The following is a 6044-nucleotide window of genomic DNA, read 5'->3' as shown; positions in this document are numbered from 1 at the left end:
CCAACTCCCGCCCCTTCCCCGGCCCTTTCCACCCCGGCCGCTTCCCCGCCCTCGCCTCCTCGCCCCCGCCCCGCCCCCACCTCCCCTGGGCTCGCGCGGCCCCTCCCCTCTCCTCCCGCCCGGCCTGGCCCCGCCCCTCCCCCCCCCAGCTCTAAAATAAATTAGCCACAGAGGGGAAAAAAGAGCAAATGACCCTCGGTGTGGAGTGTCCTTGCGACACTCTCAGGCCCGCCCCCGCCTCTCCCGGGCCGTCGGAGCGGGAAGTTGGGGTGGGGGTGGAGGCCGAGCAGGGTGGGGAGCAGACCCCGAGGGGGAAGGCCCGGACTGAGCAATCGGGCGGCCGAGCGTGTCCGCCGGGTGTGAGCGGCTTCCTGGGTCGAAGGGCAAAGGGGAAGACAGCCGGCCCGGCCCGCCCCGTCCGCTAGCCACCTTCGACCCCCACTCCCTGGACTGTCTCGGCCTCTCGGCCTAAGCCTGCTGGACTCACTCTTTCGTTCTCCTCCTGCCCCTCTCCGCCCCCAGGTGAGCTGTTGGCTGCGCCAGCCCGGGATGCAGAGGGTGGGACACACACAGCCCAGCAAGTCCATCGCTCTGCACTAATGCCACTCCGAGTGGGGTGGGTTCTGGGGAGGACCGAGAGCCCTGGAGGTGGGCAGCGGAGAGTGGGATGTGACCTCTAAACCGTGGGCTTCACTGGAGGGCTTCCCCGAGAAGGCAGCATTCACACTGGGCCAAGCAGGATGAATCCCAGACCTGTGATCTGCTTAGAGGTGTCCAAAGGCGTTCATTGACTGGTGCATTCATTCAACAGGTACATATTGAGCGTCTGCTCTGCACAGGAGCACTGGGCTAGGTGCTGGGGACACCCAAGAGTCCCAAAGGCACATCCCTCTCCCGTTGGAGCTCCCAGTCCAAGGGTAGACAGAATTCTATCAGACACACTGACGCAAGTCCTCAGCAGTGATGCAGGCGGGAAAGGAAACCTGCAGAGCCAGCAGTCGGTGGCAGAACCCACTTTGTCCCAGGAGGTTGTAGGAGAAGTGTCTGAGCTTAGGATGAAAGTTCCAGATACATTTTCTGGAGGAAATGTTGAGCACTCTGAGGGTCCCAAGGCCGTCTGTGTCTCCACACACGGGCAGTGCTTGAGGGTCTTCTCTTCTGAGATGTGGTTGTTTTTTCCCCTTTTGGGCGCTGCTCAGCCTCTCTGAGCACTACTTGGACAAGGTTGCCCTCGTGCTCTCGCCCCCAGCTGCCTGGTAGCGCTCTGATCTCAGTGTTTTACAGAATTCTAAACTCTCCCCTTCCCTCCTCCTAGTGATGGTTCCTCTCGAGTCTCTGGGGTCTCACTGGCCCCCTCTGGAAGCTCTGGGTTCTGATCTCCCAGGGCACCCCTAGAGGTGCCACTCAGGGAAAGGGGCAGGCTCCCATATTTTTCCCAACCCACATACGGAAGAAAGACTAGCACCCAGGCAGGTTCTGGAATTCACCAAGGTCAGAATCATCTCCAACCCCAGAACCTTCTTTTCCTCTCTACTCCACACCCCTAGGACCGCACCCTGGCACAGGGTCGGAATGGTAGGGCAACCCCTGGCTTCAAAATCAGAAAGGCAGGATAAAGGGAGCCACAGCTGCCACCCTAGGAGAGCTGAACCCCTAGGTGAAGGGACAATCCCAGGACAACAGAGAGGGAAGGAATTTGTTGAGTATTTATTTACTGATGGGGTATCTGAGGACCAGAGAAAAGAGACACACTTGGGGTCACACAGCAAAGCTGGATCTAGAATCCACTGTACTCTTTCTACCCTGTCAGGCTCCCTAAGGGGCAGGGGCAGGAGCTAAGGAAGAGGCCAATGTCCATGTGAGCTGAGTGACCCCAACCAGCAGGACTAGTGCCCAGAGCCCAAGCCCAGCATTGCCAGAGCACTGTGACTAGGTGTCACTGGGGGCCATGCTCCTGCAGGCTCCAGGGTGGGGTAGATGACAGGAGTGAGGGGGGAGGAAGGAGTTGATAAGGTATATCCCTGGAGCAGGGATCGAGTTCTCCTTCACCCCCTAAGTCCCTCCAGTGCTGGTATGAAAGACAAGGTTAGACCTCAGGAAGGCCTTCCCAGTAAGATAGAAAGGGCAGGTCAGTGTGCTGAGAGGCCTTTGCTGGGCTTCACGTGGGAAGGTGCTGCATTTCGGAGGTGCTAAATTGTTTCTGATGGGCAAACAGGCATAGGTTGACTTCAAGGGTTTAGTTAGCGGATGGGGGTGAGGTTGGTCTCTTCACACCTCTGCCCGCCAGGCTCAGGCAGTGAAGTGTGCCTCCCCCTCCCCAAGCTCATTAAAGTGCTGTTAATACATCATCCAGCCTCCTGGGCTGACAAATACTCAATCCTGGCAAATGGCCCTTCATCATGTCTGCCCTCCTGTGTGGGGCCTTGGGGGTCTGTTCTCTGAGGACTCCCCGCTGACGCCTCTCCTGGCTGTCCCCAGTTAAGAGAGCTGTGTCCTAAAAGCCCCCTGCTGAGGACAGGGTTCTGGCAGGTCTTGTGATCATCCCGGGGTAGGTCAAGTGCCTGGCAATGGATTGGATAATAATAGTGGTAGCAGTGGCAGTAATCCTCTGCTCGGCTTCTGCTGAGGGCCCTCCATTCTTTCCCAGCCCTTTTGCTCCTGTCGCACCCAAGGTGGGGGCAGGTGCTGTGCTTGGGTGTGCTGCTCTGTGCCCGTCCATGTGTACGCTGAGGGGCGGGGTGGGGAATAGGTATGTGTGCATGGGGTGTGTGTGTGTGTGAGCTTCCTGGTCCAGAGACTTGCAACAAGGCCTTTCTGAAAACATGAAGGAAAATAACCCAGCTGGCCCAGGGAGAATCAGCATTAAGGGTTTTGAAGGGAAAGAGGAGAGTTAGGGAAGATGTAGAAGCCAGAGAGGGAGGGAGGGAGGAGCAGGTGGGGTGAAGGGGAAGGAAAGAAAAGGGCCTTGGGGAAGGATGGGGTGGGGGGAGGAAGGGAGAAAGAAATGGAAGAGAGGAAGAGGAAAGGGCGGGGAGGCCTGTCTTTGTAGTCCTCTGGATCAGCCACTCAGGAGTCATAAAGAAGCAGGAAGGGAAGGAAACGTGTCCAGGCTGGGGGACTGGGGTGCGTGCCCAGAACACACCACACCCAGTTGGCTGCCACACCCCCCACTCACCCTGGGCTCAGGCTGCTCCCCCCACAAGTGGAAGCCCTAACCTTTCTCCTTCTGGCTGTTTGGACTTCAAGGCCCAGTTCCCAGTGCATCCCCTCCCCAACCCTGCTCATGCCCTCAACTCTCTTACTGTTTCTGTGCTTATACCAGCGTTGCCTTCCCAGTGAGCTACAGGCTGTGTTTGGGTCCAATCCCCACCCCACAGCCAGCCAGGGGCTCTTAAGAGCCTCTGTGAGAATGAGAAAAAGCATCCCTCCCTCTGGGCAGACACAGCTCTGTGCCAGACTACATAAGACGTGGGAGCAGGTGGTGGGGCTGGCTATCAGTCCCCTCCTTTCCCCCAGGGGCCCAACACTTGGGAACCCTGGGACCCACTTCCAAAATCCTCATACCTTCTCTGGCTCTGTCATTTGGTCTGTGAGCAGGATCACACCCATCCCACCCCCATCCTGCATCACAGCCTTTGGGCCAGTACCCCAAACTGAATTGTCATCCCACCACACGCCTTTATAATATAGCACCACAGAAGCTCTCGCTAAGCACCCACACCATTTTAATACCACAGAGTCTCTCTCCCTAGAGTATCATTTTCCCTATTCTGCCTGGGGAACTCCTATTCATCCTTCAGAACCCCAACTCAGATATGTCCTCTTCTGTAAAGCTTCCCTACCCCCAGCAGAGCTGGTAGCTCCTACCCCAGGGCTCTCCTAATCCTTTTTTCTAGATTCCAGAGGTTGAGCCCAATACTCTGCTTCCTAGAAGAACCCTTCCCTTCCTACACCCTATCCAAAGGCAGAAGAATCCACCCAAGCCTGCCTGGCTCACTCTCTCACATGCCAGCTCTTCTGGAACCCCACTGGCCTTCTCCCTTCCCTAAAGTTTACAACCCAAGGCAGAATGGAGAGTTGAAAATCCAAGTGGCTCAGAAATCTCCCCACCCCCACTGCCCTCACTGGGGCTAGCCTGACAGGAGATTCCCAGCACATCTGGTTGTACTTAAATCATCCAGCGCCCAACTGCCCAGGCATGTTCCTTGCTTTTCTCCCCTCTGCCCTGGCCTCCTCCCCTTCCTAAACCAGCCTCCCAGGTCTCTCCTCCAGGATGCCTTCCCTGACTGGCCCAGCCCCTGTACCACAGCCCACTCTTGAACCTCCACCTCTCTGGGTCTGGGGTCTGGAAGGGTGTGTACTCAATATATGGAGCCCCATCCTTTCCAAGCATTGGTCCTGGATAGAAACCCTCCCCCCAGGCAGGGAGGAGAGCTGACCAAGAACTTCTCCTCTGTGCCCTTGGCCTCCAGGGTGGTTGCCTCCAGTTACTGGTATGTAGTGGGTATTGGGAGCCTTTTTAAAGCTTTGGTTCAGATCCAGACAGAGAGCTGTTCCCGCAACAACTCGCTGTCAGACATTTTCCAAGAGGCTTTGCAAGGATTAAAGAACGAAAGGGAAATAAATACAGAAAACACAACTAACGGAAAAGGACACAGGCTACAAAGAACAGGTTTGGGAACTACCAACACATGCTCCATCAAGGCTCCAGGTTTGAATATTCGTTTATTCATTCATTCGTTCATTCAATAGCATGTACTGATGGCTACCTGTACTAGGTTCTGGGAACAGAGACTTGAATAAGACCCCAGGGCTTCCTAGAGAAACTGACAGTCAGAGAAGGAGAGGGACAGGTGGACTCACAAATGCAAGAGGTTGCAATGGACGTGAGTGGGAAGGCAGTGGGGTGCGGTGGTTGAAGATGGGGGACCCTGGGTTCAAGCCCAGCTCCACAACTTGTCTGATGCTGCTCCAGGCAGAAGAGGAGCACTTAGCTGCTGGAGCCTGGCTCCTCACCTGTAAAAGGTGAATGATGTGTCCTGAGAGGGTGGTGGTGGAATTCAAATAAGATTGTGTGCGTGGAGGCACTTTGTGAAGTGCCAAGTGTGTTGTTGCTGTTATTGCTGGGCTCAGGCACAGTGCCTGTCTGACGCGCACTGCTCATTTTTCTGCTGCCTGAACAGCTGTCTCTGCTACCCTCTGAGAGTTGGAGAAACTTCTGTGGGGGATACCCAGCCCAAGCAGCAGGCACTTAGGATCCACACCCACACATAATACTTTTGTTACACAGGTAAAACATCATTTTAAATACCTTTAGAAATTAGAAAATATAGAGAAGCACAAAACAAAAAAATTTTTCAAATTCGAACACCTTTAATCCCACCACCCAGAGATAACCACTGGTAAGACTTGGGAGTAAGACACATATTTTTCTAGGTATCGATATAGTGAGAGACTGCCACACTATGTTGTAATCTTCTTTCAATAGACAAGTATTTTGAATATCTTTTCCTGTCTATAAATATATTTATACCACATAATTTTTTTATTGAAGTGTTGATTTACAATATTGTGTTAGTTTCAGGTATAGAGCGAAGTGATTCAGATATTATATATATGTGTATATATATATAGTGCGTTTTTTCTGATTCTTTTCCATTATAGTTTATTACAAGATACTGAATATAGTTCCCTGTGCTATACAGTAAGTCCTTGTTGTTTATCTATAACATATTTTTTGGGGGGTTGCGTGGGTTTTAGTTGCGGAACGCAGGCTCTTAGTGGAGGCCTATGGAATCTTGTGTTGGGGCGCGGGCGTGGGCTTCTCTCTAGTTGTGGGCTGCGGATTTTTTTCACTTCTCTAGTTGTGGCTCACAGCCTCCAGGGCCTGTGGGCTCTGTAGTTATAGTGCCCTGGTTCCAGAGGGCGTGGGCTCTCTAGGTTTGCAGCACTTGGGCTTTCTAGTCCAGCTCAATAGTTGCAGCGCGCATAGCTGCCCCAGGGCCCGTGGGATCTTAGTTCCCTGACCAGGGATAGAACCCTTG

Source organism: Hippopotamus amphibius, chromosome 12, assembly GCF_030028045.1.
Source record: "Hippopotamus amphibius kiboko isolate mHipAmp2 chromosome 12, mHipAmp2.hap2, whole genome shotgun sequence".
Taxonomy (NCBI): domain Eukaryota; kingdom Metazoa; phylum Chordata; class Mammalia; order Artiodactyla; family Hippopotamidae; genus Hippopotamus; species Hippopotamus amphibius.
This window is presented reverse-complemented; position numbering follows the sequence as displayed.